General features: G+C 42.9%; 1 long non-coding RNA gene across 6 annotated transcripts; it reads left to right on the top strand.

The window, feature by feature from the left end:
- The first annotated feature begins 658 nt into the window (after positions 1-658).
- LOC119333618 lies at positions 659-5,045 on the top strand. Of its 6 annotated transcripts, XR_005161224.1 has the most exons (6): positions 659-1,105; positions 2,365-2,597; positions 3,045-3,142; positions 3,990-4,043; positions 4,275-4,510; positions 4,635-5,027. It is a non-coding gene; the product is annotated as an uncharacterized LOC119333618 (long non-coding RNA). The 6 variants fall into 6 exon arrangements; XR_005161223.1 differs by having other exon boundaries at positions 3,045-4,510; positions 4,635-4,867; positions 4,996-5,045; XR_005161226.1 differs by lacking the exon at positions 3,990-4,043.
- The last annotated feature ends 11,920 nt before the right edge of the window (positions 5,046-16,965 follow it).

Raw genomic sequence — 16,965 nt, 5'->3', positions numbered from 1 at the left:
TTCAAAATAGAAAACTCGTGAGCTCCGTTAACGAAAGAAAACAAAAGACCACTTCAAGGTATAGTAATGAACTCATTCTTTATTTATATTAGTGTTAAACCTACTGTATTCCAACTTATATATGGATTGTAAACTATTTTACTAGCCATAGATTCATCAAATAACCAAACAACACACGAAAAACAGAATGTGTCAAAAACAGAACAGTCTGTAGTAATCTGTAGCTAGCGCAAGATCTGGAACCCCAAAAATTCTAAAATAAATTGATGGACGTGAGGAATTTATCTATTGATCATCTTCAAAAATAATTAACTAAATAACACTCTTCAAATAAAAATGATAGCAGTTCTCGTGAGCGCTAAAGTTTCTGTTTTTTTACAGCTAGTTTAACAAGACTTTCCCCAAGTCTTCCCAACGGTTCTACTTGACACAAACACTAATCTACTACCACTATAAAAGGAAGAGAGGGAAAGATCCAAATAACTAGAACTCTCTATCTATTATATCCAAAGGTCTAAAACACCTCCATGTTTAACGCAACAAGCCACACAATTAAGCCACGCCGCGCCATCGATCGCTAATCCTACCCGCCCCTTCTCAAAAAGAAAAAAAAATGCTCCCCACCCCACGCCCTGCCCCTCGCTCCTGAAACCGCACAGCCCCACGGCCCCCATCCCCCCGCGCGCACGACTCCTCGCCGCCTCTCGCTTCCTCGCCGCCCCTCGCTGCCGGGCTTGCAGCTCGCTTGGCCCGCATGGCCCTGCCGCCTCTCCCATGCCCAGCGAGCGGTTGAACTAGACAAGAGGAGAGCTGCGGCAAGCGCCATGGTGCCGATCTGGCCACCCCCACCCTTGCTTACACCGGATCCGTGTCTCTCTAACCCATCTCCTGGTCCGATCCAATGGCGACCGCACTTCATCGACCTCAGGACTTCGCGAGGTCCTAGCGGCGGCGGCAGGCACCACATGGGGAGTGGAAAGACGGGGCGGCGGCGGCGTGCCAGAGTCTCTTGGGCTCCCGTCCCCTGTCATAATCAAATCACAGCCACAACCGACGAGGCTTCAGTTAACATTCCCAACTTATTGGCCAATACAACGATAATCAGGTATCTACGAATCATCAAACTGAAGTTGGCTTCTTCATCTGTATTTCTACTGTATTAGATGCAGGTATTTAGACATTTGCTTTAGTTTTTACAAACTGAAGTATGTGGACTGATTTTTTGACGTGGACTGATGCTTTAGATATTTAGGCATTCACTTGTCAAATTTGGTGTTGTCTGATTTTTGTTTGCACATAAATATTCAGTGCATGAGAAGCATGTATTGTGGCATTTCCTTCTGTCAATATTGAGTCTGAACCAATTAGGCGAACAGTTCATGCTAATTTCTATTCATATGTGGTCTCTATGTATAGAGGCTCCAAGAAAGAAGGATGGGTGTGTAATACGTAGTCATGTCTTGGTTCATTCTTTTCCACTTAAAAAATATTTTAAGAAATCAATTAGCCTACTTAGAAGCTGGGGACCCATGAGTGTTACTTTGCAATTCCATATTCCAGATTATAATGAGGATCATGGAGTTGTAGATAAAATGCAATGACTTACAATAATGTCTACTGACTTGGCAAGAGGTTTCTTATCAAACTATTCACATCTTATTTTATATTTTCCATGCTATTTGAAGGTGAATAATTATCTTTCAGAATTGTGTACATTTGGTAAACTATTGTCGTTCCTACTTTAAGTTTATGTAGAGAAATTATTTTATGACACTACATCATTCAGGGAGAACATACACACAATTGTGACGAAAAAGCCCACACACCTTTCAAAATCTAACTTTGACCATCAATTTAACAAACCAAATGTGGGTTATACTTAATACAGGTTATTATACCGTTGAGCTCATATTTGAGAAAAAAATAGTACTACCTTCGTGCAGAAATACTTAATGCTCAAATGGATGTATCTAAACATATTTCAGTGCTAGATACATCCGTTTGAGCGACATGAATTTCCGAAGGAGGGAGTAGTATAATTTTCAAGTCACATAAGTTGCGCTTTGAGATAGGATAAAATAAGCAGACTTGATCTCTCCCTACTCCATGTTAAAGAACTCTTATTCAGCTGATTCCCTGCTTAATGCTTGTGTTTCGTACATTCATTTAAGGAGTTGCCTCTTCATAAAAATAAGTGTTCTGTCTTTTGGGTTCTACATATCACATTGGTTTAATCTCTGTGGGGCAGAATAAATCTTGTATGTTTTACATGTGGGCTGATACATAGAAGTCATTTTCACATCTTTATTCTGGCAAGCTTTACTATTATAACTTGATAGCATGTGAAATTTTGGATAATTGCAGTGCCTCACCCCGCTCCACTCCATGCCAGCCCAACAGTCATGTTATTGAACACTGGAGAGAAACCGAGCACCACTTTTCACTTGAATTAGAAATGCCAAAGGTTTGGGATTATGCTCGTGACGGCTACATCCATCATGTATTATGTCCAAAGCAGATGCCATGTGTTGATATGTAATGGTGGTGCAGTAATGGATGAAGCTCTATTGAACATGAAAGTTAAGATGTAATCTATGGTATGTTTCTGTGCATTTTCTTTGACAAATCTGCTCCTTCTCTCTTTTAGATTGTCAGAGAGTACAATGATCTGATCGACGTTTATTATCAGCTTATAAGTTCATTGTGACTCTGGTTTTGAGATAATGTACTACCGATATAAGTCACTTCTACTAGAAATCAAATAGAATTAATTATAAGTTTCTACTACTGCATGATACGCTCTGAACGTTACACCAAAGCTTGATAAGTGCACTGAAGAGAAACATTTTCTTGATGAAGTTGTTCCATTTTTTAACTTCTGTAGGCATAAAGAAAATCTGGACACTTTGGTTTAGCAGCGAAGTTGTCTCATGCCATTGTAATTTATATTAGTGATTTTGAAAAAACAAAGTTGCATGTGCCGGCTAATTTTGCATGTGTGCATTTTCTTGTAACTTATATACCTTTCTTTTTTGCTCTTTTAGGAAAACCATAGGATGATTTCAGAATCACCATGGGTTGAAAGAGCAGCTGGCTATCACGTGATGGCCGATTCTGTGGACGTGACTTGGAGCGTCAGAAGGTTTCCTCTATGTTTGATATGATTTCCTTTCAAATTGAAATGTGGTTTTTTTATTTATCCGAGTAGGCAATTTTCATTAGCGAAGTTGGTGACTCAAAATGGAAGAAAACATGGTAGGCAGTGTGATGATTGATTTTTGATTTTCGTGTCGGGGCGACATGATTGATGTTGGTATCATTGGGCCAGCCTTCGGTTCTTCCAAAAAATGGAGCGATCCTGGTTTAGTATTCCTGTATTTTCTAAGATGTGAAGTCCTGCATATTCTTGAGGTTTTATCCATTAGAACATTGAATGATATCCTTGGGCAAGTGCGTATAATTTTGTTTATTTATAGTGGGATTCAGATGAGACCGTGATAAATATACCATTCCATCTGATTAGTTTCATGCCTCCCTGTCAGAGATTACAGGCAAAAATCACTGATTGATGGTAACATTTGGAGCTGTTGGTTTTTCGCCGGTTTGTCTGCATTATGATTTTGGGTAGTTTGTTTGCACACTGAAATCTGGTATATGAATAATTGTAATGAAATTATATCAGAGATTTAGAGCTGCCTAATTTATAGCATAGAGCCATTAGATGTCATATCCTGGAATTTAACTAATGTCCTTGACTTTTGAGTTTGTTTCTAGGTAACAATTGGAAAGAAATTGACCATCGACCTTCATTTTAGTTAGGTTTGTTAATAAGTTGAGGGTGTGTAAGGGGTTAGATGAAGTATGCCATATTTCAAAAATGGTAACTATCCCAATTAAAAAGATTTTCACTGTGTTCTTGGAAACTTGCTTAACGTACTGAAGAATTTTCCTGTTATCAAGCGAATACTGAAATTGACACTCTATTGTAGCAATCCTGGTGGCTGCAACTTTGCATATATAGTATGCTGAATCCTGGATTCCTGGTATGACAGTCCATATTTACTCTTTCACTTTTGGTGATAAGATACTCTATTTATCGTTCTAGACCTAATAAACTTGTCATTGTTTGGTGATTAGCTTATGCTTGCCATTTTTTGTCATCACTCATTAGTTAGTTTGTCCTCTTAGGAGAACTTGTGATATGAAGTTCAATACGAAGCAGAGCAAAAGATAGATAGATAACATGAGCTAACATTTGATTGATGTACTATCAGGTGTAAGATCCATTGGTGATATTTACTTGAAGAAGTCGGAGTACAACATGGACCGAATATTTCAGAAAATTGGCCTTGTTATTGCATTGAAGAGGCTAGCTCTTACCGCTGAACCACAAATTCATGTTCGCTAGCTCAAACCAATTGACCACTTTCTGATATTTGCCTACGATGGTCTTTGAGAGCATCTCAGTGAGGCTGTTGCTGTGCAAATTGTCTTCAAGAACCTGAGAATGGTAGGTTCTAATATATCAGTACCATTTGACCATCCCACCATGGGGGTTTTATTCTACATATAATGACCTGTTAGACAGATGAAATAATGCCAAGGTTTTGTGAAATAATTTGTGCATGGTATAGCAAACCGATTAGTCCATGTTTCCTTGAAAGAGGCCATGAAGACGATAGAGCGGGGTGTGTCGCGCCATTTCCATGACGGTGTCAACGTCATTTTGTGTACCTCGACAGGCAAGGGGGTTGCCATCAAACCAGGGTCATGGACTCGAGCAGCATCAACACCAGTGCTTCCGTCGACATCTACTCCTACAGCTCCTTCCAATCTGTGCAGCCATGACAGGCTTACCATAACCCCGGTTAGTAGTTTTTCTTTTGCACAGTGCTAATTATAAAATGGTATGGAAAGTTAAAATTCATCTTAAGATGATGATTTTTCTGTGGCAACTTCTCTGAATGAAGTCCTAACTAGAGATATTATCAACAGAAAAAAGTGGCCTGGTGTAACGCCCCGAGACCGATGTGCCACGTGTCCTCCAGTTATTCGTTGTTGTTGCCTTGTCATTGCTTCCGTGTCATGCATTGCATATCATGTCATCATGTGCATGTCATTTGCATACATGTTCGTTTCATGCATCCGAGCATTTTCCCCGTTGTCCGTTTTGCAATCCGGCGCTCCGTTCTCCTCCGGTGGTCATTTTTACCTTTCTTTCATGTGTGGGGGTTAAACATTTCCGGATTGGACCGAGACTTGCCAAGCGGCCTTGGTTTACTATCGGTAGACCGCCTGTCAAGTTTCGTACCATTTGGACTTTGATAGAGACAAAGGTGTTCCGTCTTTCGATGAGATGATGGATATCGCTTTGGTGGCAGTCGACTTTGACGATCCGACTACAAACGTGCGTGGACGTCGCGCCTTAGCAATCGCTAAACCAACTCCGAGAGGTTATTGACCACGCCGGAGCACGATCAACCTGACCACGAGGGTCTGTTTCCTACGATCAAATGAAGAACAAGCAAGAAACTGAGATTGCAATCTGGATATTGCGAATATAAGATGAAAGCTTTATTGATCAAGGTGGGGTTTTGTGACGCCTTTGTCTGGTTGTTGAACACAAACAAAGTACGCGAAGTTGCAGCTACGGCGAACTTTTAATCTAAACAAAACCCAAAGTCTAAACGATGTCCTAAGGGCTGTATATATGGAGGAAGAGGGGGGAATTTCGTGACCCTTGGTGGAGGGGTCCGAAATCAACCCTATCTCTTGTTTCCCCACACATACGGACTAAAAATAGCCTATACTTATGTATTTCGAAATTACATGGGCCTGGCCCAACAATAAGGTGACGCAACACCTATAATAGCCTCGGGACGAAATTTATGAAGTGGCATCTTGTATATTTCGTCCAAGGCTTCATGCACCCATTATGGTGGCTTCAAAGTCCTGAAATCATCACTTGTAACTCCGTTCTTGTTCTCCTTGCGCATGCCATCATCTCCATGCTTGTTCTTAATCCAATGTTCATCCTTCTCCAAGCTAGGCCCTTCATTTGTAAGCAAAACAAATGTATCCAATTTAGGCAGCATCATATTCTCATGAACATTAGAATCATTACCAAGAAACGAAAGTACCTGGTAATTTAGTTGGCGTGCGCGAGCTCTAGTAATTGGTCCAGTATTTATAGCAGCAGGGGCTGTGGGTGTAACAATTGTATTGATGTCCTCATCATCCTCCCCTTCTTGAAATAAAGTCGTCCTGGACGGAAGTTCATCTTCCTCACCCAAATAAGGCTTCAAATCTGCAATGTTAAAAGTGGGACTAACCCCAAAATCTGCAGGCAGCTCAAGTTTATATGCATTATCATTTATTTTCTCTAACACCTTAAAGGGACCATCAGCACGTGGCATTAACTTTGATTTGCGCAAATCCGGAAATCTATCCTTACGCAAATGTAACCAAACAAGATCTCCAGGTGCAAACACAACATGTTTTCTACCCTTATCTCCAGCAAGTTTATATTTAGCATTCATACGCTCAATGTTTTCCTTAGTTAACTCATGCATTTTTAAAATCAATTCAGCATGTTGTTTAGCATCAAAATTAACCTTCTCCGAAGATGGAAGAGGCAACAAATCAATAGGTGCACGAGGTAGGAAACCATACACAACTTCAAAAGGGCACATCTTAGTAGTAGAATGCAATGAATGATTATAAGCAAATTCAATATGAGGCAAGCATTCCTCCCACATTTTCTTATTATTCTTCAAAACAGCCCTAAGCATAGTAGACAACGTTCTATTGACTACTTCAGTTTGTCCATCAGTTTGGGGGTGACAAGTAGTACTAAAAAGCAGTTTAGTCCCCAACTTAGCCCATAAACATCTCCAAAAGTGGCTAAGAAATTTAGTATCACGATCTGAAACAATAGTATTTGGCACACCATGCAAGCGAATAATTTCACGAAAGAACAAATCAGCAACATTAACAGCATCATCGCTTTTATGACATGGTATAAAGTGTGCCATTTTCGAGAATCTATCCATGACAACAAATATGCTATCCCTCCCCTTCTTTGTTCGAGGTAAACCTAAAACAAAGTCCATAGATATATCCTCCCAAGGAACACTAGGTACAGACAAAGGCATATATAAACCATGAGGATTGAGTCGTGACTTAGCTTTTTGACATGTAGTGCAGCGAGCAATAAAACACTCAACATCCCGTCTCATCTTTGGCCAAAAGAAATGTGTAGCAAGTACGTCCTCCGTCTTCTTCACGCCAAAGTGTCCCATTAATCCTCCTCCATGCGCCTCCTGCAACAACAAAAGACGAACGGAGCTAGCTGAAATGCATAGCTTGTTAGCACGAAACACAAATCCATCGTTAACGACGAACTTGTTCCACATTCTTCCTTCTTTACAATTCTGCATTACATCTTTAAAATCAGCATCATGCACATATTGATCTTTGATGGTCTCCAAACCAAATATTTTGATGTCAAGTTGTGAAAGCATAGTATAGCGGCGAGACAATGCATCAACAATAACATTTTCTTTTCCCTTCTTGTGTTTAATGACATAAGGAAAAGTCTCAACGAATTCAACCCATTTAGCATGTCTACGATTCAGTTTACCTTGAATTTTAATATGTTTCAAAGATTCATGATCAGAATGTATAACAAATTCTTTGGGCCATAAATAATGTTGCCATGTTTCTAAAGTCCGAACAAGAGCATATAATTCATAAGTAGAATAATTCAGACTAGGCCCACTCAATTTTTCAAAAAAGTATGCAACAGGTTTGCCATCTTGTAATAACACACCACCTAATCCAATTCCACTAGCATCACATTCAAGCTCAAAAGTCTTATTAAAATCAGGAAGTTGGAGTAAAGGAGCATGTGTCAACTTATCTTTCAATACCGAGAAGGCTTCTTCCTGTGCGGTACCCCAAAGAAAAGGCACATCTTTCTTTGTAAGCTCATTGAGAGGTGCAGCAATGGTGCTGAAATCTCTCACAAAACGCCTATAGAATCCAGCGAGGTCAAGAAAACTCCTCAGTTGTGTGACCGTTTTGGGTTGCGGCCAACACTCAATAGCTTCAATCTTGGCTTTATCAACTTCAATTCCCTGTGGAGTAACAACATAGCCAAGAAAAGATACTCGGTCGGTGCAAAAGGTGCACTTCCCAAGGTTACTAAACAAACGTGCATCACGTAGAGCAATAAAAACAGCACGTAAATGTTCCAAATGTTCTTCCAAAGATCTGCTATAAATCAATATGTCATCAAAGTAAACTACCACAAATCGTCCAATGTAAGCACGTAAAACTTCGTTCATTAATCTCATGAAAGTACTAGGTGCATTAGTTAACCCAAAAGGCATGACTAACCACTCATATAATCCAAACTTAGTTTTGAATGTTGTTTTCCATTCATCTCCCAATTTCATACGAATTTGATGGTATCCACTACGCAAATCAACTTTGGAGAATATTGTAGAGCCACTCAATTCATCAAGCATATCATCTAGCCTAGGAATAGGATGACGATAACGAATAGTAATATTATTAATGCCTCTACAATCAACACACATACGTGATGTACCATCCTTTTTCGGCACTAGAATAATAGGAACAGCACAAGGACTAAGGGATTCGCGTATATAACCTTTGTCGAGAAGCTCTTGTACTTGACGCATAATCTCCTTCGTCTCCTCTGGATTGGTACGGTATGGTGCACGGTTTGGCAGTGAAGCACCGGGAATTAAGTCAATCTGATGCTCAATCCCTCGAATAGGCGGTAATCCCGGTGGCACGTCTTGTGGAAAGACATCAGCGAACTCCTGCAAAATGTTAGTGACAGCAGGAGGCAAAGAGGAAGGCACGTCCTCGAATGAATGCCTCTTTGCACACAAAAGCATAGCAAACAGATTTGCTGAAATCTAGCTCATCAATATCAGATTTGGTGGCAAATAAACATGCACTTTTCAATTTAATTTCAGAAGCAACACTAGATGGTTTATTATTAGGCTTCATTTGTTGCTCAAATTCTTTTGCCACAATCTGATTTTCACTCTTATTCGTCTCCTGTTTTGCTTTATTAGCTCTATTAATATCATCTTTCAAAATGGAATCAGGAGTCATAGGAAGCAAAGTAATATTTTTATCCTTATGAACAAGAGTATAGTGATTGTTTCTACCATGGTGTACAGAATTTTTATCAAATTGCCATGGTCTACCAAGTAATAAGGAACATGCTTGCATAGGTACCACATCACAATCAACATAATCAGCATATGTAGAGATACTAAAATGCACACGAACAGTACGTGTTACCTTAACCTTGCCGCTGTTGTTGAACCATTGGATGTAGTAAAGATGTGGATGTGGTCTTGTGGTGAGAGAAAGCTTCTCCACCATCTCCATGCTAGCCAAGTTGTTGCAGCTCCCTCCATCTATGATGACGCGCATAGAACGTTCTTTCACAACTCTCTTGGTATGAAACAAATTGTGCCTCTGATTTTGCTCAGCTTGTGGGACCTGCACACTCAAAACACGTTGAGCAACTAAACATTCATACCTGTCAGCGTCTTCAGGAGCCATGTATTGCGTCTCATGATCAGAATCATCTCCACCATGTTCTTCACGTGTAATAAGAGCCAAAGTCTCCTCATCATAGTCACTAGCGGACTCATATCCACCATCCGCGGTAGCAATCATCACACGTGGAGATTTGCATTCTCTCGCATAATAACCTCCTCCCTTACAACGACGACAAATAATATCACTTGTGTGCCCTGTTGATGCCATGGAAGAAGCAGAACTCTGTGCAGGCCCAGCAGGTGCGCTCTTGGCAGATAATGGTGGTTGTGCCTGTTTTCTTGTATCACGACTAGAGGAGACACCTGATTGAGGTGCTGGTGCAGTTGAAGTAGAAGATGCACGCGGTGTCCATGATGAAGGTCGGCCTGCAGAAAAGTTAGTTCGCGCCAATGCTTGTCGATCCAGCACTTCACGTTCAGCTTTACAAGCAAGATGGAATAAACGAGTGATATTAGTATACTCCTTATAGTCTAGAATGGTCTGAATCTCTCTATTTAATCCACCCAGAAAACATGCAAGCATAGCTTCATTCTCCTCAACAATACCACATCTAATCATGCCAGTTTGTAATTCCTGATAATATTCTTCTACAGAATTTTTTCCTTGTCTTAAGCGCTGTAATTTTTGAAGCAATTCACGTTGATAATATGGTGGAACCCAACGAGTACGCATAGCAGTTTTCAAAGCAGCCCAAGTAGTTGGAATAGGATATAATCTACAATGTTCAGACCACCATACACATGCAAAACTAGTGAAAGCACAAATAGCAGCGGCAACCCGTCTCTCCTCGGGATATTGTAAACATGTAAATCGTTGTTCAGTTTCTAACTCCCAAGTAAGATATATATCAGGAACATATCTACCCTCGAAAGGTGGAATATTCAATTTCAGTTTAGGAAGATGGTCATGATCTCGTACCTGAAGGAAAGCCCTACCATTGTGATTATTTGCATGTGGACGACCTGATGGTTGTGGTGCAGGTGGTTGCACGTAGTTCTGATTTTGAGCAACCTCATCCTCATAATCTCCCACATAATCATCCTCCTCCGCATCAGCAGCAGGAGCCACAGAAGTATCAACAGCAGCACCAACAATTTGGCCAAACGCAAGAGGAACACAGCTCGCTCGACGGAGATCTGTTTCGCGACATGGAGGTAGTCGTTGTTGTTGTTGTTGGAGAGGTGCGTTAGGTGCAGCGGGTGGTGGTGGTGGAAGACGCGCGAGCAATTCATTAAACTTGTTATCGAGCTTTGTTTCGAACGTCTTCTCCATGCCATCTATCTTCTCCATGGCCTCTTCAAATCTGTTTAGCACATCCTGCACCTGTCCACTCATCATTTGCTGAAATTTATCATGCAAATCCTTATTCGTCATGTTCTCCCAGTCAGTCTCGTCGGCTTGTGATCCTGGCATGGTTAGCAGCAATAGAAACACACAAGAATATGATCCTACAGACTACTAACAAGAGGTGGTGGTGGGTGTCACAAATCTGTCAAGCAAATCTCAAATTCTTACCAGTTCTTACCCAGCAGCAGGCGGTGATCGGCAACCGTTGTAGTCAAAAAAACTCTCAAAGTTTGGATAGAGCGATTACCAGGGAGAGTCAAACGCACGACGTAGATGTATGTGGAGCTGGGAAGGCTTATAATATGGTAGCAAAAAGGGTCAGCAATAATCAATTCAGAGATGCAGAGTTGAATAAACGCTCAATGACGGTACTGTGCTGGTCCTAGGCTAGACTGTGCTAGAGACGCGAGCCTAGAACACCAACAAAATCACGGCGCGGCACGTAAACAAGGGAAAAGCACACTCTGGAATTTTTTTTCGCTCTTTTTTTTGCGCTGTTTTTTTTGCGCTGCTTTTTTTTGCGAAAAAACACTATAATGGCGAGTGTCTCAAAACTCTTCCTAGGTCAAACTGACAGGATGGGCACGAAATTTTTCCGACCAAATTTTTTTTTTGACTGCCCGGACCCAAAAACTGGAAACGGGTCAAAAAAAACTTCCTGTAATGGCACCTGTCTCAAAACACTCAGAAACACCTAAAAATAGGATAGCCAGAAATTTTTTCGAAAAATGTGTTTTCGAAAAATTTTGGGCCTAAACGGACGATGGTTTCTGGACTCTTTTTTTTTCGAAACCTACTCCGGCAAGGAAACACGAATCGGAATCCAGATGGATCTCGAAAACAAACCTACTATGACAAGAACTCGGATTGGTGGTGGATATATGGTAGTAGATGGCAGCGGTGGTGGTATATGACAGCGGTGGTGGTATATGGATACGGATTCGAAGCGGTGGCGGATAAGCGGCGGTGGTAGATGGCAGGGGCGATGATAATGGTGCGGCGGCGGTGTGACAACTTATGACCAGAACTCGAAACTCTAAAAGACTAGACTCTAAGACCAGCAACTAGACACGACGATGCAACCGCAAATTCAACAAAGCAAAACCCTAAAAAGATTATGCAAAGGCTCAGATTGGTTCGGATATGATGAACTAACCCTATTTTTTTGTGGCTTTTTCGTGGACTGTAGGTATGAAGAACAGACTCGGTCTAAACTACGAAAAACTGTAAAATCTCACCGAGCAACCTGGAAATCTGATACCACTTGATAGAGACAAAGGTGTCCCGTCTTTCAATGAGATGATGGATATCGCTTTGGTGGCAGTCAACTTTGACGATTCGCTGTTGTTGCCTTGTCATTGCTTCCGTGTCATGCATTGCATATCCTGTCATCATGTGCATGTCATTTGCATACATGTTCGTTTCATGCATCCGAGCATTTTCCCCGTTGTCCGTTTTGCAATCCGGCACTCCGTTCTCCTCCGGTGGTCATTTCTACCTTTCTTTCATGTGTGGGGGTTAAAAAAATTCGGATTGGACCGAGACTTGCCAAGCGGCCTTGGTTTACTATCGGTAGACCGCCTGTCAAGTTTCGTACCATTTGGACTTTGATAGAGACAAAGGTGTCCCGTCTTTCGATGAGATGATGGATATCGCTTTGGTGGCAGTCGACTTTGACGATCCGACTACGAACGTGCGAGGACGTCGCGCCTTAGCAATCGCTAAACCAACTCCGAGAGGTTATTGACCACGCCGGAGCACGATCAACCTGACCACGAGGGTCTGTTTCCTACGAGCAAACGAAGAACAAGCAAGAAACTGAGATTGCAATCTGGATATTGCGAATATAAGATGAAAGCTTTATTGATCAAGGTGGGGTTCTGTGACGCCTTTGTCTGGTCGTTGAACACAAACGAAGTACGCGAAGTTGCAGCTATGGCGAACTTTTAATCTAAACAAAACCCAAAGTCTAAACGATACCCTAAGGGCTGTATATATGGAGGAAGAGGGGGGAATTTCGTGACCCTTGGTGGAGGGGTCCGAAATCAACCCTATCTCTTGTTTCCCCACACATACGGACTCTAAAAATAGCCTATACTTATGTATTTCGAAATTACATGGGCCTGGCCCAATAATAAGGTGACGCAGCACCTATAATAGCCTCGGGACGAAATTTATGAAGTGGCATCTTGTATATTTCATCCAAGGCTTCATGCACCCATTATGGTGGCTTCAAAGTCCTGAAATCATCACTTATAACTCCGTTCTTGTTCCCCTTGTGCATGACATCATCTCCATGCTTGTTCTTAATCCAATGTTCATCCTTCTCCAAGCTAGGCCCTTCATTTGTAAGCAAAACAAATGTATCCAATTTAGGCAGCATCATATTCTCATGAACATTAGAATCATTACCAAGAAACGAAAGTACCTGGTAATTTAGTTGGCGTGCGCGAGCTCTAGTAATTGGTCCAGTATTTATAGCAGCAGGGGCTGTGGGTGTAACAATTGTATTGATGTCCTCATCAGACTTCGTTTGATGCTCCAACGGTTAACCGAGGGACCGAAAAGGCATGTGTGTGTGTTACAGCCCAATACCCCTTCACTTTGGCCCAAAACCCACCTAAACCCTCTCAATCATCTCGGTCGTTCGATCACGATCGCGTGGCCGAAAACCGCACCTCATTTGGACTCTCCTAGCTCCCTCTACCTATAAATATGTGTTCCTCCCGGAATTTGCACGCAGATGAAACCCTAACCTCCTCCTCCGCGTGCCGCCGGACAATTCCACCCGCGTCGGCCGGACATGTCCGCTGCGCCCTCCACCTCACTCCGGCCAATGAGGGCCTACCACGTCACCCGCCGCCACCTCCCGCGCCAATCGCGCCGCGCCACCTCAGTCGCGCCTCCCACCACCTGCCGAAACCCGCCGGGGCCCGGGCGAGGCCCTCCCGGCCCATCTCGCCGCCGCCGCATTTTGCGGGCACTCCGCCCGAACCCCGCCGGCCGCCTTCGCCCGCGGTCGCCGGGCCCACTCCGCTGCCGTACGCCGGCGCCGCCACTCCGCGTCTCCGCTGCCGGAGTCCCGCAGCTCCGCCGCCCTTCCGGTGAGCCCGCGCCGCCCCGCGCCTAGCTCGCCGGCGTCGACCTCCTCCGCCGCCTTGCCCGCACGCCGCCGTCCGGTCACCTCCGGCCTCCCGCGCCGCCTCCCCTTCGTCGCCGGAGCTCGTCCCGCGCCGGATCCGAGGAAGATGGATCAGATCCACCACTTCGCCATCCAAACACGTCCCGTCTCAGATCTGCACCGCTCCGTCCTGGATCCCTCCGTCCCGCATTGACTTTCGTGGAGGTATAATTTCACTAAGTCCCCGAAATTCCCAGATTAATGTGCCCATCTTCATTGTGTCGTAACTTTGCATCCGTAGCTCCGATTCATGCGTATAGCATATCAAAATGTTCGTCTCAGAGAGTACATCATTTCATCTCATTGCATCATTTTCATTTGAGTTCATCTTGATGCCCGAAATGCTGTTAGAAGAGTGCTACTTGAGATATTTGTCAGATCTGCTGCTCCATTTAGATATTTGTCATTTTTGTCATAATTAATGTGTGCATGATATGCCCATGAGCTCTACATATGTTTTGTTAAGGGTTTTGCCATTTATCCAGAGGTGCAACCCATGTATTTTGTGATGTGTGTGGTGACTAGCACAAGCTTGCAAAGTGGTGCACTTGGTAATGCTGATTTCAGGGACTTAGCATTTGCGCCAAGTCCTTGATCTGTTTATCTTATTATGCCATATGTTCATGTTGTTTCCTAGTGATCCGTGTCTCTTTTGAGGATGATCAGTAAGGATGTTTTGTTAATCTTGTAGTGCTCTATCCATCCATATCTTTGTTTGCAATTATGGAGCACCCTAGCTTGAGTCAATCGAGCTCAATTTTGTCATTTCGTGAATCTGGGCAGATTGTCTACTTGTTAGCGATTTTGCCGATGATGTTCTAGTTGATCCGTGCATGCTATGCTATCGTTCTTGCCATGTCTAGCTTGCTTTTTGTGTATTCTTGATGGGTGTATGTTTAGATTGTCATTACTTGCTCCGTAGTGAGTGCATCGAGCTTGTAAACATGCCTACTTGATATCTGTTTCAGCATGCTCCAGTTTTCACTAAGTCTGTGATCTGATTATGTTTTTGCCATGTTCACATGCTTGCAAATGTATTTTCTGATCCCTTTTGGCTCAAGGTCACTAAGGGACTTTTGTTAAGCTCTTTGAGTAGCTTCATGTCATGCTTTTCTTTGCCATGTTCAGGTCCTATAGCATATAGTTTTCATGCTCCAAAGAGTGTTGTCTGATCTGAAATTCCAGACAAGTGTTAATTTCACTAAGTCTGAAATCTGTTTGCCATATGCATTTTTGCCATGCTTGTTTGAACCTGTTAATGGATGAATTGGCCGTAGCTCAGTGCTAGACTTTTGTTAAGCATCATTAATGCATCCCTGCCATGTATTTTTTTATGCCATGTTTGGGTGCTGTAGCTTGTTCATCTCTTTGCATCTAGATGGCTACTTGCTGTAAATCGCAGACCGGTGTCATATTTGAATCACTTGCCATTTCCAAATCGTAACTCCGATTCCGGCGTTCTTTATATTGTTTTCAAGCGATTTCATCTCACCTTTCCAGTGGCACACTTGGATTTTCAAGTTGAGGCCAGGTTCATGCATTCCTTGTCAAATCATGCATATGCATCGCATCCCGCATCCCGCATATCATACCATGTTCATGTGTTGGTTGTTTACTATGTTGTGTGCTTCTTTCCGATGTTTGCTTCTTCGGATTGGTTCCGGTAACGTCGCGTTTGTGAGGACCCGTTTGTCTATGTCCGTTTGTCTTCTTCAGGGACTCGTTCTTCTTCCTTGCGGGATTTCAGGCAAGATGATCATACCCTCGAAATCATTACTATCTTTGCTTGCTAGATGCTCGCTCTTTTGCTATGCTTATGCTGCGATACCTATCACTTGCCTATCATGCCTCCCATATTGTTGAACCAAGCCTCTAACCCACCTTGTCCTACCAAATCATTGATTGGCTATGTTACCGCTTTGCTCAGCCCCTCTTATAGCGTTGTTAGTTGCAGGTGAAAATTGAAGTTTGTTCCTTGTTGGAACATGGAGATGTTGTTCCTTGTTGGAACATGTTTACTTGTTGGGATATCACAATATATCTTATTTAATTAATGCATCTATATACTTGGTTATGGGTGGAAGGCTCGGCCTTATGCCTGGTGTTTTGTTCCACTCTTGCCGCCATAGTTTCCGTCATATCGGTGTTATGTTCCCGGATTTTGCGTCCCTTACGCGGTTGGGCTATTATGGGAACCCCTTGACAGTTCGCCTTAAGTAAAGCTTTTCCAGCAATGCCCAACATTGGTTTTACCATTTGTCACCTAGCCTTTTCTTTTCCCTTGGGAGTCGCGCTCCTGAGGGTCATCATTATTTTACCCCCCCGGGCCAGTGCTCCTCTGAGTGTTGGTCCAACCTGTCAGCTACCGGTGGCCACCAGGGGCAACTCTAGGCTGGCCTACCCGTACCTAAGACAATCTGAGTGTGCCCTGAGAAAGAGATATGTGCAGCTCCTATCGGGATTTGTCGGCACATTCGGGCGGTGTTGCTGGTTTAGTTTTACCCTGTCGAAATGTCTTGTTGTACCGGGATACCGAGTCTGATCGGAACGTCTCGGGAGGAGGTCTATTCCTTCGTTGACAGTGAGAGCTTGTCATGGGCTAAGTTGGGACACCCCTGCAGGGATTTGAACTTTCGAAAGCCGTGCCCGCGGTTATGGGCAGATGGAAATTTGTTAATGTCCAGTTGTAGATAACTTGAACCTGAACTTAATTAAAATGAATCAATCGCGTGTGTAATCGTGATGGTCTCTTTCCGGCGGAGTCCGGGAAGTGAACACGGTTGTTGGAGTTATGCTTGACGTAGGTTGCTATAGGATCACTTCTT

The sequence above is a fragment of the Triticum dicoccoides genome, chromosome 7A (assembly GCF_002162155.2).
Source record: "Triticum dicoccoides isolate Atlit2015 ecotype Zavitan chromosome 7A, WEW_v2.0, whole genome shotgun sequence".
Taxonomy (NCBI): domain Eukaryota; kingdom Viridiplantae; phylum Streptophyta; class Magnoliopsida; order Poales; family Poaceae; genus Triticum; species Triticum dicoccoides.
This window is presented reverse-complemented; position numbering and strand designations above follow the sequence as displayed.